Source organism: Bubalus kerabau, chromosome 2, assembly GCF_029407905.1.
Source record: "Bubalus kerabau isolate K-KA32 ecotype Philippines breed swamp buffalo chromosome 2, PCC_UOA_SB_1v2, whole genome shotgun sequence".
NCBI lineage: Eukaryota > Metazoa > Chordata > Mammalia > Artiodactyla > Bovidae > Bubalus > Bubalus kerabau.
In genome coordinates this window covers 180,912,697-180,930,544 of record NC_073625.1, presented here as the reverse complement: position 1 = coordinate 180,930,544, position 17,848 = coordinate 180,912,697, and positions in this window count along the sequence as shown.

Below are 17,848 nucleotides of genomic sequence, written 5' to 3'. Positions count from 1 at the left end.
CTTTGGCATAGTCAATAAAGCAGAAGTAGGTGTTTTTCTGGAACTCTCTTGCTTTTTTGATGATGCACACATGTTGGAAATTTGATCTCTGGTTCCTCTATCTTTTCTAAATCCAGTTTGAACATCTCAAAGTTCATGTACTGTTGAAGCCTGGCTTGGAGATGTTTGAGCATTACTTTACTAGCGTGTGAGATGAGTGCAATTGTGCGATAGTTGAAACATTCTTTGGCATTGCCTTTCTTTGGAATTGTAATGGAAACAGACCTTTTCCAGTCCTGTGGCCACTGCTGAGTTTTCCAAATTTGCTGACATATAGAGTGTAGCACTTTCACAGCATCATCTTTTAGGATTTGAAATAGTTCAACTGGAATTCCATCACCTCCACTAGTTTTGTTCATAGTGATGCTTCCTAAGGCCCATCTTTGGCTGCAAAGAATGTAATCAATCTGATTTTGGTATTGACCATCTGGTGATGTCCATGTGTAGACATGGACATCTTATGTTGTTGGAAAAGGATGTTTGCTATGACCAATGCATTCTCTTGGCAAAACTCTATTAGCCTTTGCCCTGCTTCATTCTGTACTCCAAGGCCAAATTTGCCTATTACTCCAGGTGTTTTTTGACTTCCTACTTTTGCATTTCAGTCCCCTACAATGAAAAGTTTGCATTAAAAGTTTGCTGACCTCTGATGTATCAGTTAGAGTTTGATCAGAACAGTCTGAGTGACCTGGGATAATTATTATGTGGATTAGACCTTATGCAGTTGCGGGAGCAGGTGGGGAAGACCATGGAAGGTTGTTGCATCTTGTCCAGTGTTGCTGTTCACTGACTTGGGTAATGCCTTTGCCGCCTGCACTTTCCCAAACACCGCATATTCTTGCAGGCCTGGCTGCTTTTGCCTCTTGGAGTGTCTTTGTCTGAAGTGTTCTTAGCTGACTACCAACTTAATAAATATCAGTTAATCTGGCAAATTCCAACTTTGATGCTAAATTCTATGCAAGTTTGAGTGCTCTTTCTCCTGTGCTTCCATGCTGCCTTGTATTTCTGTGTGAATAGCTTTATAATCTTCCTTTCTAGCCTATGAATTCCTGGAAGAGGGATCCGGCTTTGTTCATGTCAGTGTCCCTAGCACCCAGGGCCATATCTGATATTCAGTAGACTTCTACACTTGTAGAATGAGAGGAGAGTGAAAATGGAAAGAGAAAAAGAAGAAGACGGATAGAAAGAAAGAATGACATTAAAAAGAAAAACAGAGAGAGAGCGAGAGAAAATGATGAAAGCCCAACTAAGAAGTGTGACCATGTTGAATCCATAGATCTTTGTGATTACAAGTCCTTCCAGCCCAAGCTCTGCCCATAGGAAGACATTTTTACCAGAAATGTCTCTCCTCTGGAGCCAGGACTAGCTCAGGTCTTCTATTTTCAGGAGTCTGTTCCTAGTGCAACTCTGATGAGCCAATCTACCATCATAGCCCCTTTGTGCTTTATTTGGACTAGCTGGACAAGCTGGGACTTGTTTGTGAGCTGGAAACCTCTGTAAATAGAGTACGAATCTCAGAATGGCAGGACCGTGGCTCACTGGAGATGTGAGGCCTGGCTGGAGTTTCTGAACTCTTTGGAGGGAGACAGCCCAGGGTCTGCCAGACACAAGAAACAGAAAAGAATCAGCTTGGTTCTCCTCTAACATCCTAGGTCTCATATCCAGTCTCTAAGAATCGCAGCTGCCACACAACTACTCCGGGGTCTGCCTAACTTTTCAGGCCCCTTTATATTTAACACTTTAGCCAGTGCTTGTGAAGCCCTAGAAAAATAAACAAAATGGAACAAAAATAACCTCTCAGAGGCTGGGATTCCCCCATTCCTTTTGGGTGTACTGTGAGGCCTAAATGAGCAGGTCCTTAATTGCCCAGGGTTTATTTACAAAATTGATCCACTTTCTCTTCACCTTGGAAGGGGCTGACCGGACTCTGACCCACTTCCTAGGGACCTGAGTCGCTAGAGCAGGTGGCTACTCATCTGTACCTGGGTCTGACCGCCAATGAGTGGCTCGAGATAGTCACACATGGTGGTTGAAACTGCCCTGGAGGGTACAGGTTAATGATGCTCAGAGAGAGTAACTGGAATTGATGGCTGTTCAGCCCTCTCTCACTCTGGGCTGGAGCAGTGCCAAGAGTCCTCAGAGATGCTGTTGGCAAGGTCAGGTACTCCTGGCACATGGAAAGGGCTGCCACAAGAGGGCTGGTAGGGGTCCTCCTATTCCATAGACCTCCTCATAGGCTCAAGTATCTGGAGTAGGCCTTCCTTTCCCCAAGGAGCATGCAGTATGAATATATGTACCCACAGAGGGAGGGATAGTTTCACTGAGGGCAGTCGCTAATCCTTGGATGGCAGACAAGCAGCCCCTATAATGCCCTTGTCCTTAGAGGGCTCAGGGCAGACATCCTGAATTGATGCCTGAACTCTTGCTTGCTGAGCTAAACTCTTGCCATGGTTCCTCTCAAATGAGCCTTCTAGGTAGTACTATCATCAATCACAGTTGGCAGCAGAAATGGAATCCATTTGCCATCCTTGCATTAATCTTTTATCAGAGATTAACTTGTCTGATTGGCCAAGGATTTCCAATAGCAACAAAATTTGGCCTGCAGAGGCTAGGGTCTCAAGGAAATAGGCCACAGAAGGGGAGGTTTTCATTATGTTGATGGGTCACTGAGGGAATGATCAAGCAGTCTGGGGACTCTGAGGCTCCGTATGAAGGTGGTTTAAGAGAGCTGTGTAAGTAAGGCCCCTCCAGGCTTAGGCCAGCCCTCCTCTTGTCCCTGTTCTGCAGTGTCTGGATGGTTGACAGCTTTGTGCCTTTTGCCCCATGGCAGCATAAAGTTCTGGCAAATATCTTTCATTTGTACATCTTATTCCCAGATGACCAGGTTCAATTCTCTACTACATAGCTATCAATTGCTGAACATATGTATCCTTTGAAATTTCAGGACATTGCCCTGAAATGTGGGAGGACACATTCCCTCCTGCCATCTCTGTCCCCAGATGACAAAGTTTAAGAGTGTTGGACCTTGATTACAAAAGGGCACCCAGGCAGACGATTCAAGGTGGACTTGGGGACAGCTACATGTGTGTGTGTGCACGTGTGTGCTGGGGAGGGAGCCGATCACAGACCCTCAGCCATGTCAGCATGTGTGTGGAAGAGCAACTGAGGTGGGGGTAGACTATATTTGTGAAGAATTGAGGCTTCCTGGGAAGAGGGAGTCAGGCAGCAGTTAGCCTCAGGAACAAACCCTCTGCCTGTAGAAGAATTTTCCCTTGGGTCTGTCCCCAGCTCAGTGTCCCCAGGACACATGTAAGACCCAGGGTACAGAGGAAAGATTTTTCAGTGGTGACTTTGAAAGAACTTTGGGTGCAGGGGAAACCTTGCTTTGGCATGGGGTGGTGGAGCTTCCCAAGGGAAGGGAGCGAGAGGAAGGGGAGCATCCTCTCACTTCCAGCCTCAGCCTTCTGGCTCCTGCAGTCAGGGCCCCAGTTTGGCAGCTCAGGGCTCCAGAGCCTTCTTGCTATGGTGGTGAAGGTGGTACATGGTGAAGGTGGCTGTGTCATGGGACTGGGGTGCTAGGTGACAGCCAAAGCCTCAGCAGAAAAATAGCCCTGGGGGAAAAAAAAAGGGCTGGAAAGAAGGACAATGACTGCTAGTAAATGGTCAGTCAGGGGACACATCCACCGGCTTGTGACAGGTATCTGAGAGACAGGTATCCTAGAAATGAGTCAGGGAGAGGTAGGAGGCCCACCATAGAGCTGTGGCTGTTTATTCTGGTGTCTTCCTCCCACACTGGGCTGCATGCATCCTTTGTGAGGACAGGGACTGCACCCAGCATCACACCTGGCATGCACAATTCTTGGCTTAATGAATAAACACTTGTGTAGTGCTAGACTTGTTTGTAAATAGTAATACTCTCCCAGTGTGACTTCACATCCCTCCTGAAAGTAAAATGTAAACTGCCTCACTTATAGAGACAGTCTGGAAAAATGGAAAGAATTCAGGCTTTGGCGCCCACAGAGCTGGACTGTCAGTTACTACCTGTGTGGCCCTGATCAAGCCCTTTAGCCTCCCTGATTAGGAAACTTTAAGTAGGGACTTCCCTGGTGATCCAGTGGGTTGGGAGTTCACCTTCTAATGCATGGGAGTACGGGTTCAATCCCTGGTTGGGGAGCTAAGATCCTACATGCTTCTCAGCAAAAAACCCACATAAACAGAACCCATATTGCAACGAATTCAATAAAGACTTTAAAAATAAAGACACCCAAAAAAATCTTAAAAAAAAGAAAGTTTAAATATTTAGTATGCTATACTCAACTTTGTTGGGCTTCCCCGGTAGCTCAATGATTAAGAATCTGCCTGCAATGCAAGAGACCTAGGAGACACGAGTTTGATTCCTGGGTCAGGACGATCCCCTGGAGGAGAGCATGGCAACCCACTCCAGTATTCTTGCCTGGAGCATCCCATGGACAGAGGAGCTGGGCAAGTTACAGTCCATAGGGTTTCAAAGAGTTGGACATGACTAAAGCAGCTGAGCACAAACACATCCAGCATTATTGAACGATGATTGGTGACCAACTGATGGCGGAGAAGTAGGTACTAGATGCAATAGTTGGCTTTGGGTATGAATTTGAACATGGGATCTTTTCTGTCTAAATTCATTTTTATTGCACTCTGTTATCCTGGCTGCACGATGATTCAGAATGAGAAGGATGGTTGGGATAAGTAGGTATGATGCTGAAATTCGTTTGTGGTGGGTAGGGTGAGGGGACCTGGGGCTGGTATGATGGTAGCAGTTGTGCCATCCAGCATCAGTTGGAAGGTTCCTGGGCTGTTTGAAGTCCCAGGATTGACCTCACAGCACCGGAGCCCAGGCCAATGGGCCCAGGGACACGGAAAGTTCCTGCTGGAGGTTTGAGGGCAAGCTCAAAATTTGCTGGTTGGTTTCTCCCTGGAAGCTTTTCAAAGCTTCAGTCATATTGTTCGTTGAAAATGAAGAGCTCTGCAGCAACTGAGCTGAGGCCGCACTGTTTCCAACAAGGACACATCCGCTCTTGGCTTGGAATTCTTCAGAGTCATGAGCAGGGTCACCACAAGAAGGCTAGGCTATGGGGGTTCTCTTGGAGCAACTGACATTTATTTACATCTTCAAAAGACATGTTTAAAAAAATAGCATGAGCAGAATTCTCCAGGCCAGAATACTGGAGTGGGTAGCCTTTCCCTTCTCTAGGGGATCTTCCCAACCCAGGGTTCAAACGCAGGTCTTCTGCATTGCAGGCAGATTCTTTACCAGCTGAGCCACAAGGGAAGCCCAAGAATACTGCAGTGGGTAGTCTATCCCTTCTCCAGTGGAATTTCCCAACCCAGGAATCAAACCAGGGTCTCCCACATTGCAGGAGGATTCTTTACCAATTGAGCTATGAGGGAAGCCCCTATAAAGTGATGGAATTCCAGTTGGGCTATTTCAAATTCTAAAAGATGATGCTGTGAAAGTGCTGCACTCAATATGCCAACAAATTTGGAAAACTCAGCAGTGGCCACAGGACTGGAAAAATTCAGTTTTCATTCCAATCCCAAAGAAAGGCAATGTCAAAGAATATTCAAACTACCACACAATTATACTCATCTCACATGCTAGTAAAGTAATGCTCAAAATTCTCCAAGCCAGGGTTCAGCAGTACGTGAACCATGAACTTCGAGATGTTTAAGCTGGATTTAGAAAAGGCAGAAGAACCAGAGATCAAATTTTCAAGATCCTTTCAGCTCAGTACAGGTGCTCAGTCGTGTCTAACTCTTTGTTACACCATAGAATGCAACACAACAGGCCTCCCTGTCCATCACCAACTCCCAGAGCTTACTCAAACTCATGTCCATTGAGTAGGTGATGCCATCCAACCATCTCATCCTCTGTTGTCCCCTTCTGCTCCTACCTTCAATCATTCCCAGCATTAGGGTTTTTTCAAATGAGTCAGTTCTTTGCATCAGGTGGCCAAAGTATTGGAGTTTTAGCTTCAGCATCTGTCCTTCCAATGAACGCTCAGGACTGATCTCCTTTAGGATGGACTGGTTTACTCTCCTTGGTGTCCAAAGGACTCTCAAGTCTTCTCCAACACCACAGTTCAAAAGCATCATAGTCCAACTCTCACATCCATACATGACTACTGGAAAAATCATAGCTTTGACTAGACGGACCTTTTTTGGCAAAGTAATGTCTCTGCTTTTTAATATGCTGTCTAGGTTAGTCATAAATTTTCTTCCAAGGAGCCTGTCTCCTGAGAAATCTGTATGCAGATCAAGAAGCAACAGTTAGAACTGGACATGGAAAACAGACTGGTTTCAAATCAGGAAAGGAGTACATTAAGGCTGTATATTGTCACCCTGCTTATTTAACTTATATGCAGAGTACATTATGTGAAATGCTGGGCTGGATGAAGCACAAGCTGGAATCAAGGGGAAATATCAATAACCTCAGATATGCAGAGGACACCATCCTTATGGCAGAACGCGAAGAAGAACTAAAGAGCCTCTTGATGAAAGAGAAAGAGGAGAGTGAAAAAGTTAGCTTAAAAGTCAACATTCAGAAAACTAAGATCATGGCATCTGGTCCCATCACTTCATGGCAAATAGATGGGGAAACAATGGAAACAGTGACAGACTTTATTTTGAGGGACTCCAAAATCACTGCAGATGGTGATTGCAGCTGTGAAATTAAAAAGGCTTTCTCCTTGGAAGAAAAGCTATGACTAACCTAGACAGCATAGTAAAAAGCAGAGCCATTACTTTGCCAACAGAGGTCCATCTAGTCAAAGCTGTGGTTTTTCCAGTAGTCATGTATGGATGTGAGAGTTGGACTATAAAGAAAGCTGAGCACTGAAGAATTGAGGCTTTTGAACTGTGGTGCTGGAGAAAACTCTTGAGAGTCCCTTGGATTGCAAGGAGAGCAAACCAGTCAATCCTAAAGGAAATCAGTCCTGAATATTCTTTGGAAGGACTGATGCTGAAGCTGGAACTCCAATACTTTGGCCATCTCATGTGAAGAACTGACTCCTTGGAAAATACCCTGATGCTGGGAAAGACTGAAGGCAGGAGAAGGGGATGACTGAGCATGAGATGGTTGGATGTCCGACTCAATGGACATGAGTTTGAGTAAGCTCTGGAAGCTGGTGATGGACAGGGAAGCCTGGCATGCTGCAATCCATGGGGTCACAAAGAGTTGGACATGACTGACTGACTGAACTGAGTGTTTAATATTCATTCAAACAGTCTGGTTAGGCTGGCTTAGTCAAGAGTCAGAGGTCCCTGCCTTGTTCCTGCCTTCCCCAGGTACTATTCTTGAGAGGCCCTTTAGCTTGTTTCTTCTGTTTATCTCTATCTCCCAGTGATACACAATTGTACTTCAGTTTGTTAATTTTCCAGCTTTAATATTATCTCTTGACATATTCTTTAAAGACTAGGATTTAACCCTTTTACACACACACACACACAAACACACACTTTTACTTCTCCCTTCTCCCAATCTGCTTATGCCACAAAATTTGAGTAAATAAATAAAATGTTCAATGTTTGCCAGAGTATTACTATAAAAATAGTTGACAAGCAACCTATTTTTCTCTGATTACATTTTCTTTCTTTAACAACTTATTGTTTATTTTTTCCCAGAAGGTTTGGCAAGTAGGAAAATTGCCTCATTTTTTATTTGCTTTAACTTCATGTCTCTATCAATTTCTCAGTGCTCCTTTCCAAACCAGCTGCTATCTACCAGCTTCGTGTTTGCTTGAGGACATCAAACCTGGCTTCTTCATCCTTCCTGGTTCCTCCCCAGGCCTCCTGCATACCTGTGACCGTCACCCTAGGCTTTCCCTTTTCTGTCGTTCCAGCAGCTTCCATGTCCTGGGTCCCATTTCTTTCTCTTTCTTAGTTTATTTCCTAGTTTGCTGAATCATGATCCCCTGTGGCTTTCTGAGAAAGGGTGCATGATTCTGGGACTTGAATGTCTGTTGAATTTCAGAAATGTTTTTATTGGCACCTGATTAATAATTTGACCATTTTTGGAGTTCTCATCAAAACATCATTTTCCCTAATTTTCCTCATCATTGTGAAGGAGCTGCACTGTTGTCTTCTGATGCACTGTTAGAAGTTCCTCTTTAGAAGCCCAGTGCCACTCATCCCTAGTCATTTACATGCGACCTTTTTGTTTGTTTGCTTCTGCATGGAAATTTTTGCTCTAGTGTTCTGAAACTTCATGATCACATGCCCTAGTGAGGGTTTCTCATCCTTCCTTTGTGGTGGATACTCAGCAGGCCCTTTCAACAGAAGAAACTCATGTCCTTCAGTCCTAGGACATCTTCTTGTGTCATTTCTTTGATCATTGCCTCCCCCTCTGTTTCCCTTGTTTGATCTTTCTGTAACTACTTTGTTGGACTTGGGAACTCCTGAATGCACTATTTTATTCCTTACTTGTTCTACCTGTCATCTTTCTAATATTTTTAACTTCTGGCAAATTATCTTCTATTTTTTCAATCGAATTTTAAATTTTAATTAAAAAAATTTTTTAAATTGGAGATGCTATACCTTCCTCTCCATTCCTTCTCTGCAAATAGACTCATCAATACAATTTTTCTAGATTTCATATATATGTGTTAATATACAATATTTATTTTTCTAACTTATTTCACTGTATAACAGGCTCTAAGTTCATCTACCTCACTAGAACTGATGCAAATTTGTTCATTTGTATGGCTGAGTAATATTCCATTGTATATATGTACATACTACATGTATATATGTATATACTACATCTTCTTTATCCATTTATTTGTAGAAGGACATCTAGGTTACTTCCACGTCCTAGCTCTTGTAAATAATGCTGCTGTGAACATCAGGGTATCTTTTAGAATTGTGGCTTTCTCAGGGTATATGCCCAGCAGTGGGATTGCTGGATCATATGGTAGTTTTATTGCTAGTTTTTTATGGAGTCTCCATAGTGTTCTCCATAGTGGCTGTATCAATTTACATTCCCACCAACAGTGCGATAGAGTTCGCTTTTCTCCACACCCTCTCCAGCATTAATTGTTTGTAGATTTTTTTTTTTTACAGAACAAAATCTATAAAGTTTAATTATTTTCTGAACCTGAGTATATCCATGTGAAGATCATCCATACTAAGCAAGAGGTATCACCTCACACTAGTCAGAATGGCCTTCAACAAAAAATCTATAAACAGGCTACTACTGGTGTCCCTGTCTCCATGGCGGGACACTGCCAATCCACGCCTCTGCAGGAGACCCCCAAACACTCACAGGAGAAGATAATCACACATCCTTCTACTCCACCATCTTGAACCAATTTCTGTGTGAATGCTTCTTTATTGACATAACAGCTGTGTACGCTGGCACTAATGGTAAAGAATCTGCCTGTCAATGCAGGAGACCCAAGAGGCACATGTTCGATCCCTGGGTCGGGAAGATCCCTAGAGTAGGAAATGGCACTCTGCTCCAGTATTCCTGCCTGGAAAATCCCTTGGGCAGAGGAGCCTGGCAGGCTACAGTCCATGGGGTCACAAAGAGTTGGACACAACTGAGCGACTGAACACGTACTACATACTACAAGTTATGTTGCTAGAAGTAGAGTGGTTACTCTTGAGGGGCAGTGACTGGAGTGGGTGTTAGAGAGACTCCTGATTGCTGGTAACGTTTTACGTGATCCCTCATTGTAGTTTTGATTTGCATGTCTCTAACAATTAGTGATGTTGAGCATCTTCTCATGTGCTTATTGACTGTCTAGATGTCTTCTTTGGAGAAGTGTCTGTTTAGATCTTTTGCCCATTTTTTGATTAGGCTGTTTGTTTTTCTGATATTGAGTTGTATGAGCTACTTACATATTTTGGAGATTAACCCTTTGTCAGTTTTTTTCTCTTGCAATTATTGTCCTCCATTCTGAGGCTTGTCTTTTTTTTTTAATTTATTTTATATTTTAACTTTACAATATTGTATTGGTTTTGCCACATATCAACATGAATCTGCCACAGGTATACAAGTGTTCCCCATCCTGAACCCTCCTCCCTCCTCCCTCCCCATACCATCCCTCTGGGTCGTCCCAGTGCACCAGACCCAAGCATCCAGTATCGTGCATTGAACCTGGACTGGTGACTCGTTTCATATCTGATATTATACATTTTCAATGCCATTCTCCCAAATCATCCCACCCTCTCCCTCTCCCACAGAGTCCAAAAGACTGTTCTATACATCAGTGTCTCTTTTGCTGTCTCGTACACAGGGTTATTGTTACCATCTTTCTAAATTCCATATATATGCATTAGTATACTGTATTGGTGTTTTTCTTTCTGGCTTACTTCACTCTGTATAATAGGATCCAGTTTCATCCACCTCATTAGAACTGATTCAAATGTATTCTTTTTAATGGCTAATACTCCATTGTGTATATGTACCACAGCTTTCTTATCCATTTGTCTGCTGATGGACATCTAGGTTGCTTCCATGTCCTGGCTATTATAAACAGTGCTGCGATGAACATTGGGGTACATGTGTCCCTTTCAATTCTGGTTTCCTCAGTGTGTATGCCCAGCAGTGGGATGGCTGGATCATAAGGCAGTTTTATTTCCAGTTTTCTAAGGAATCTCCACTCTGTTCTCCATAGTGGCTGTACTAGTTTGCATTCCCTACTGTTTCCTTTGTTGTGCAAAAGTTTTTAAACTTAATCAGGCCCCATTTGTTTAGTTTTGTTTTTATTTCCATTACTCTAGGAGGTGGGTCAAAGAGGATCTTGCTGTGGTTTATGTCAGAGTGTACTGCCTATGTTTTCCTCTAAAAGTTTGATAGTTTCTGTCCTTAATATAAGTCTTTTATCCATTTTGAATTGATTTTTGTGTATGGTGGTTAGGAAGTGTCCTAGTCTCGTTCTTTTACACATAGCTGTCCAGTTTTTCCAGCACCACTTATTGAAAAGACTATCTTTTCTTCAGTGTATATTCTTGCCTCCTTTGTCAAAGATAAGGTGACTATAGGTGCATGGATTTATCTCTGGGCTTTCTATCTTGTTCCATTGGTCTATATTTCCGTTTTTGTGCCAGTACCATAGTGTCTTGTTGACTATAGCTTTATAGTATAAAGTAAGAGTGAAGTCACTCAGTCGTGTCTGACTCTTTGTGACCCCATGGACTGTAGCCTACCAGGCTCTGAGGAGCCTCTCAGTTCATGGACTTTTCCAGGCAAGAGTACTGGAGTGGGTTGCCATTTCTGAAATTAGGAAGGTTGATTCCTCCAGCTCCGTTTTTCTTTCTCAAGTTTGCTTAGGCTATTTGGGTTCTTTTGTGATTCTATACAAATTGTGAAATTTTTTGTTCTAGTTCTATGAAAAATACCATTGGTAGTTTAATGGGGATTGCACTGAATCTGTTGATTGCTTTGGGTGGTTCAGTCTTTTCACAGTATTGATTTTTCCAATCCAAGAATATGGTATATTTCTCCATCTGTGTCTTCTTCGATTTCTTTCATCAGTGTCTTATGGTTTTCTGAATGCACATCTTCTGTCTGTTTAGGTAGGTTTATTCCTAGGTATTGTGCTCTTTTTGTTGCAGTGGTGAATGGGATTGTTCCCTTAATTTCTCTATCTGACTTTTCATTATTAGTACATAGGATTGCAAAGGATTTCTGTCTATTAATTTTATAAACTTCATAAAACTCATTCTCTATTCCTTCTTCAAATTTGACATTTTTTTCTTATATTGTTGTGTGAGGTATTTCATCTCTCTAAATATTTTTTTCTTTTTTTAATTGAATATTTTAAAAAATTATTATTATTATTTTTAAATTTATTTATTTTAATTGGAGGCGCATTACTTTACAATATTGTAGTGGTTTTTGCAATACATTGACATGAATCAGCCATGAGTGTACATGTGTTCCCCATCCTGAATCCCCCTCCCACCTCCCTCCCCATCCCATCCCTCTGGGTCATCCCAGTGCATCAGCCCTGAGCACCCTGTCTCATGTATCGAACCTGGACTGGCGATCTGTTTCACATATGGTAATATACATGTTTCAATGCTATTCTCTCAGATCATCCCACCCTCGCCTTCTCCCACAGAGGCCAAAAGACTGTTCTATACATCTGTGTCTCTTTTGCTGTCTCGCATATAGGGTTATCGTTACCATCTTTCTAAATACTTATTTAAAATGTTTTTCTTCTGAATTCTGTTTCTTTCAGGTTGTTAAATCTTTTCTGCTTCAGTTTGTTTGGGATTATTTGACCTGATCTCAACTCTCACCATTCTGAGCATCCTTAAATGTTTACACACATTTAAGATGATGCAAAGAGTTGGACACGACTGAGAGAATGAACTGAACTGAACTGAACTGAAGATGATGCATAAGGCTTGGCGGTTGGTCTTTTTTTTGGAAGGTCAGGCAGGGACTTGGATGTCTTGTTGGGGGAACTTAAACTATAGAGAGCTTTCTCTTGAGTCAGTTTTTCCAGTTTCCAGAATATTCTCCAGCTTCCTGCCTGGATATAACCCAGCCATTAGCAGCCTGGAAGCCAAGTGGGGCTGGAGAGAGGGCTGGGAATTTCACAATGAAGCTTCACTCCTGCTCATCACCATCCCTTGGTGTCTCCCCATCCAAAGCAAGTCTGACTCAATCTCTCTGGAGCAAACATCTCCAGTTTCATGTCTGTGCAGCATGAGGAGGGATTCTATGTCTATATCAGTCAGGATAGGTTTTGATAACAACACTGAAATCCCAGTGATTTAAATGTTTGTGTCTCACTCTCTGGAGCCTCACAGTGGGACAGTTCCTTCTCCCCAAGAGTCCAGGCATGGACTCCTGGGGAAAGACTGGAAGCAGCCATTCCATCCTCTTCCCTTTGGTCGAGTTGCAGTTGTATTGGCGTGTGCACAACTATACCAGGTAGCTCAGGCATCCATCCAACTAAGCTGATCTCATCGAGTCATTCTCTTTTCCCCTTGCCAGCAATTGGTTTCAGGATGATTTAGGAATGGGCATGTCACCTATTTTCAGCAAATGAGACATGAGGGGAGGTCTGCTGGAAAAGGACTCCTCACTGAAATAGGAGATACTTGGAAGAAACTGTCTTTCTTCTTATCTGATCATGAAGCCGGGAACCTCAGCTGTCAACCTGTGACCATGAGGGGAGCTGGTCTCTGAGAAGAGAGGTATATGCTGAGAATGGCTGAGACGAGAGAATGAAAGAACTTGGGGCCTTGATTACACCATGGAACCACTGCATTAACCCACCAGACAACTACCTTACCTGGAAGCCTCTTGTTAGATCAAGTGATAGATTTTACCTGTTGTCTAGATTCATTAATTTGTTCCTTGCACCTGGAAGCCTCCTAACTAGGTAAGTATCTTTGGGAGTGAGGAAGCTCACCCAGCTTCCAGGTCTGGGTGTATAATTAAAACAGGGAGGTAGGCTCAGGGTCCAAGCTGGGTACAGGCTTGATCTGGGGAATAATATGTCCTGGGCCACACAGTCAGAGCCAGACAAGGGGCAGAAGTGTAAGGTGGTGGTCCTAGTGGTTAGGGCTCATGCTCTGGAATCTGAGCTTTGCCACTTGCTTGTTAGGTGAACTTGCTGAGCTGCTTCATGCCCTGTTTCTTCATTTGTGAAATGAAAGTGATCACAGTAAATTCCTTCTAGGGTTGCTGAGATTGTCAAATGAGATAACACCAGTTGAGAGCTCAGAGTTGTGCCCATGACTATCAGGAACCCCTGAGTGTGGGGCCATTATGTCCTCTGCATAAGGAATGTCCAGTGATTAGTGCAGGACCAGAGGATGTCAGATGGTAAAGAAACCACCTGTAACACAGGAGAGGAGAATTCCACGGACAGAGGAGCCTGGTGGGCTACAGTCCATGGGGTTGAAAGAGTCAGACACAACTGAGCGACTAGCATGCATGCAGTGGCTGCCAGCTGTGAAGAAAACATCTTCTCCCAAAGGTGGTAGGAAGGGATCTTCCAACAATTTGAAGTATCATCAATCTGCAGAAGTCATAATTTTGAAGATTATCAATAAAATACATTAGGCCAGCCATTCTCAAACCTGTGCATGCATCGGAACCATCTAGATCGCTTGTTAAGCATAGTTTGCCAGTCCGCACCCCAGGTTTCTTTCTCAGTCAGTTTGGGTGAACTTGCAAATTTGCATGTCTAAGAAGTTTCTAGATGATGTCAGTACTGCTAGTCTGGGGACTACAGCTTGGGGACCAGTGTGATAGAGGAGGCTAGGGGTGGTGAGGCATCAATAGCATGAGGGACAATCATTTGAGGTTGATGTCTTTTAAAAATATAATTTAGTAAAAATTATGTTATTATGGAAAAAATGTAAACATATACAAAAGTAGAGAGGTTTATTTATTTATTTTTTTAAATATAAATTTTTTTATTTTAATTGGAGGTTAATTACTTTACAATATTGTATTGGTTTTGCCATACATCAACATGAATCCGCCATGGGTGTACACGTGTTCCCCATCCTGAACCCCACTCCGTGTACCCATTACTCAGCTTCAACTTGTGTCCCATCTTACGTCCACAGATGTTTTCTTTAAAATTTTGATTTTATGTTGGATTATGGTTGATGTTCAATGAGGTGTTAGTTTTAGGTACATGGCCGAGTGGTTCAGTTATACATATACGTGTATCTGTTCTTTTTCAGATTCTTTTCCCTTTAGATTCTAACAGAGTGTTGAGCAGAGTTCCCTGTACTCTATAGTAGGTCCTTGTTGGTTATCTATTTTACATATAGCAGTGAGCGTATGTTAATTCCAAATGTCTTTTGAGTGCTCCTTTTCTCTCCCCACAGCAAAAGCAGGAGCCCTGGCCACATCTCAGGTCGGCTCCCAGGGCTCAGAAAGAAGCCACATCTTTGGGGTCCAACAGCATGTAGGGATGAGTAAGTCAGATTGATTCTGGGGAAAGTTGTGGCCAGACATTTCTTGATACCTGCCATCAGCGTCGAACATTTTCCACGCCCACCACGGGTGGGCAGCTGAGGTGGTGCCCTGCCGGTCGATCATTCCATCCACTGCACTGTGCCCGACTCTGTTGGTTGCTGGGGAAGCTGCAGTGAACCAGACTCGCTGCAGCGGGGAGAGAGGCCGGCACAGACACCAGGCTAAGCACCTGGGAAGAAGCTTCTGCAGACGATGTCCTGGGAGGAGGATGGCCAACACCGGCTGGGGAGGCAGGAAATCTAGGGAGGCTGTCTTGTCATGTCACGGCCGCAGCAGTTCTTCAGGGCTCAGAGAAGACCCGAGCACACTTGTGGATGGGCTGTCTGTCTCTTGTTGTTAGAGTCCTCCCACACTTCTGAGCTCACGGTTCCTCTCTGTGCTCTCATGAGGACAGCAGGGTACTTCCCTCTCCATGCCAAGCCTGAGCCCAGCTGCGGCCTCTCTTGCGTGAGCACAGCTGGGGCTGGGGCAGTACTCTGGGAAAAGGCTAGAGGTCAGCTGCTCTGGGATTAAGCAGCGTCACAGCTCTCTATCCTGAATTTCTTCCCTTGTTAATCAGAGTCATTGGTGATGAATCACACCTCTTCAGCTCCAGGAGTTTCCCCTTCTCCAGGTTAATGGTAGAACAGGGGTGATTCTGGGATTGTCTGCCCATGTGCATATTCAGGGTTGGTGTGGGAACCATATTGGAACCATATGGGAACCACAACCATATTCAGGGTTGTGTGTGTGCCCTGCCAGGAAGGCTGGGCAGCAGGAAAAGGGGGACTTCTCTCTCTGGACAGTATGGGAGACAGACCAACCCCAGAGGGGCTTGACCACTTAAAGGTGCCCTGGCACATATCTTACAGGGAGCCCTGTGGGAGGCAGGGGTGGAAGGAAGCTCACAATTGATGCCCTGCAAATTTCCTCTTTACAAAAAAAAAAAAAAAAAAATGCTCTGCAGTTTCCAACCCTCTGCCTCTGATTCCTACCAGGGCCCTTTGATCAGGATCCTTCCTCCCCTGACTAGATACAATCCCAGCAATTTATCATCATCTTTATATTTAATTAAATTGCTGTCCCCTGTTTAATATTTCCAATTAAGCTCCTAAAGCCAGATCTTACTTATAGGTTTAAGTTTTATATTGTAGATTCTTCCAAAGGCTTTGTCATGGGAGCTTTTTTTTTTTATTACTATTAATCCTCTATAATAAATAACATCAATTCCAATAATGCTACACTGGATACTTTCCCCTGACTCTTGTCTCCTTCCACATTTGTTATTGACTCAATTTATGTTCCTTTAAATCGGTTTTGGTCTGGGTGGCAATACTCTCATTTACAGATGGATCAATTTGAATTTGTTTTATAAGATTCCATTAATTACTGTGTCCAATTCCTTTCAGTGCCTGCAGCCCACGCATCCCTTCAGTCTCTCTGAATTCTCTCCAGGCTCTGTGGCTGTGTATTTTCATGGCCATGGTGTCTTTCAGGTTAGGCTGGTGAGCCCTCAGATGCTTATACTATCAGATGTTTTCTGCCCTATTCCCAGTAAGCAGCAGGGGCGGAGTCACAGGGGGGCTCCCTGATACCCTGGTCCTCTAGGTCTGACCCCTCCCCTGGTGAATGCCCTGGAACCCCTCCATGCAGAGAAGGGGATGGAGGTTCAGAGTGGGGTCAGTCTCTGCATAGGGGCACATGGGACTCAGGTGCCAGTCCCTTTCATACTCAGCTGGGATTCCCCAAGTTTGGTCCCGTCTGCTGTCCATGTAGCCCCAGCCCCGAGTACAGCATGGGCACACAGGCTGGAGCCTCCCACCCTCTGCCATTGGCCAGAGGTGAGGAGGACACCTGAGTTTTAGTGAATTCCCTTCTTTTCCTTAATCTGATCTCCTTTCTTGGCACTGTCTTCAGAGTCATAGGTGACAGCCCCCAGCCTCCTCTGCCTCCACCACTGAGATGGTTATTTTGTGTTGCCTGATGGTCTGGTTGCTTTACATCCTTTCCAGATGGTTGCTTGTTTATGGGGAAAACATGAGACTGGGCACCCAAGTCTTCTCTGTGATACTTAAACTTGACAAGTTCCAGGTATGGGTTAGGTGAGTGCCATCTGCAGACTCACTGACAGCAGACTGTTGTGTCTGTGACTCCCCCTGCCCTGCCTCACCCCTGAGTATTTGGATAAGTGATGAGATTTAGATAAGGGCTGACCACTGTGGTGCTGGAGAAGACTCTTGAGAGTCCCTTGGACTGCAAGAAGATCCAACCTAAAGGAAATCAGTCCTGAATATTCATTGGATGGACTGATGCTGAAGCTGAAACTCCAATACTTTGGCCACCTGATGCGAAGAACTGACTCATTTGAAAAGACCCTGATGCTGGGAAAGATTGAAGGCAGGAGGAGAAGAGGACAATAAAGGATGAGATGGTTGGATGGCATCATTGACTCAATGAACATGAATTTGAGTAAACTCCGGGAGTTGGCAACGGACAGGGATGACTGGCATGCTGCGGTTCATGGGGTCGCAAAGAGTTGGACATGACTGAGTGACTGGACTGAACTGAACTGAACTAATTGTCTGAAGTAAAATGAGAGCTGGCCCAATGATTTTCCTCTTCCAGAACTCCAGAACAGTGAAAAACAAGTTGGTTGGTGGAGTATGAAGTTCCAAACATGTGACCAGTGGCTAACCAGGTAAATGTGGCTGAGTGCTGGGGAGGGCTGTGTGAACACTTGCTGCCCAAGTCCCAGGCTATTCTGAAGCAGGAACACAGAGAAGATTTTCAGCTTCTGTGAGCCCTGCTGGTTGGCAATGATTCCTGTCCTAGACA